Source organism: Callorhinus ursinus, unplaced genomic scaffold (assembly GCF_003265705.2).
Source record: "Callorhinus ursinus isolate GAN/ISIS: 27379988/994484 unplaced genomic scaffold, GSC_fseal_2.0 scaffold21, whole genome shotgun sequence".
In the NCBI taxonomy this organism is placed as follows: Eukaryota; Metazoa; Chordata; class Mammalia; order Carnivora; family Otariidae; genus Callorhinus; species Callorhinus ursinus.
The window spans coordinates 16,124,813-16,126,134 of NW_027397083.1; the positions used below are offsets into that span (position 1 = coordinate 16,124,813).

The following is a 1,322-nucleotide window of genomic DNA, read 5'->3' on the forward strand; positions in this document are numbered from 1 at the left end:
ACATCAGTGAACAACCTGTTCATAAGTACCTGTGCCTACAACCTACCTTCATTTTTCATATAAATACAGTGTCCCCCCAATTCTAATACACACTGAATTTTCTAGAAACACACCTTGCCGATAAAGGAAAAGAAGGCTGTATTTTGGTTTGTTTGCAATTTGGAGCAAATTTTTCATCATTTCAGAAAAAATAAATCACTGATAGTCAGTTTTCTCAACATTCAAATCACCATTTCAACACAACTCTAGCAGTCTGCATTTATAGCTACTAATGACATGCATGTTTCTAGGCACAGTTGCAAACATCCAACTGCCTCTTTGCCCTACAATGTAGTCATGCCTGAGCACTGGTATAGTGAAATATATATATTGTTAAAGATTTTATTTATTAAAAAAAAGATTTTATTTATTCATTTGAGAGACAGACAGTGGAGGAAGAGCAGAGGGAGAGGGATAAGCAGACTGTGCTGAGCACAGAACCTGTCACGGGGCTTGAGCCCACGACCCTGAGATCATGACCTGAGCTAAAATCAAGAGTCAGCTGCTCAACCGACTGAACCACCCAGGTGCCCCTGAAATACACATTTTATTATAAAGTACATTCCCTTCATTTCTCTTTTATGTTGAAGTTGGGGCCTTCATTGTTTATTATCTGTGTAAATGATTTATTGTACTAATGAATTTTATCTCAGAATAATAAAGGACATGTTATAAAGTATTTGTATTTGTAAAAGAGGGATAACCCTATTAGAACTACTGCCTTCAAAGAAAAACTGTCGTGCTTGCTTCGGCAGCACATATACTAAAATTGGAACGATACAGAGAAGATTAGCGTGGCCCCTGCGCAAGGATGACACGCAAATTCGAGAAGCGTTCCATATTTTTAATAAACCACAAATTAAAAAAAATACAGGGGCGCCTGGGTGGCTCAGTCGTTAAGCGTCTGCCTTCGGCTCAGGTCATGGTCCCAGGGTCCTGGGATCGAGCCCCACATCGGGCTCCCTGCTTGGCGGGAAGCCTGCTTCTCCCTCTCCCACTCCCCCTGCTTGTGTTCCCTCTCTTGCTGTCTCTCTCTCTTTGTCAAATAAATAAATAAAATCTTTAAAAAAATGATAAGGCCACTTAACATTATTGAAGCTTATGTCCTAGGGTTTTATCTTACATATTAAATATTATGTCATTTAATCTTTACATAAATTGCATGAAACAGGTACTATTGTTATTATTCTTAGTTACATGTGAAGAAACCAAAACTCAAAGAATGTGAATGATCTCCTCAATGACACACTGCTGAGAAGTGGCAGAGACTCAGGTCTGTCTGA

General features: G+C 39.0%; 1 non-coding gene across 1 annotated transcript; it reads left to right on the forward strand.

Annotated features, from left to right (window-relative positions):
* The first annotated feature begins 778 nt into the window (after positions 1–778).
* On the forward strand, positions 779–885 carry LOC112829832 (U6 spliceosomal RNA). The gene has a single exon (XR_003209751.1). It is a non-coding gene; the product is annotated as a U6 spliceosomal RNA (small nuclear RNA).
* Positions 886–1,322: the final 437 nt, after the last annotated feature.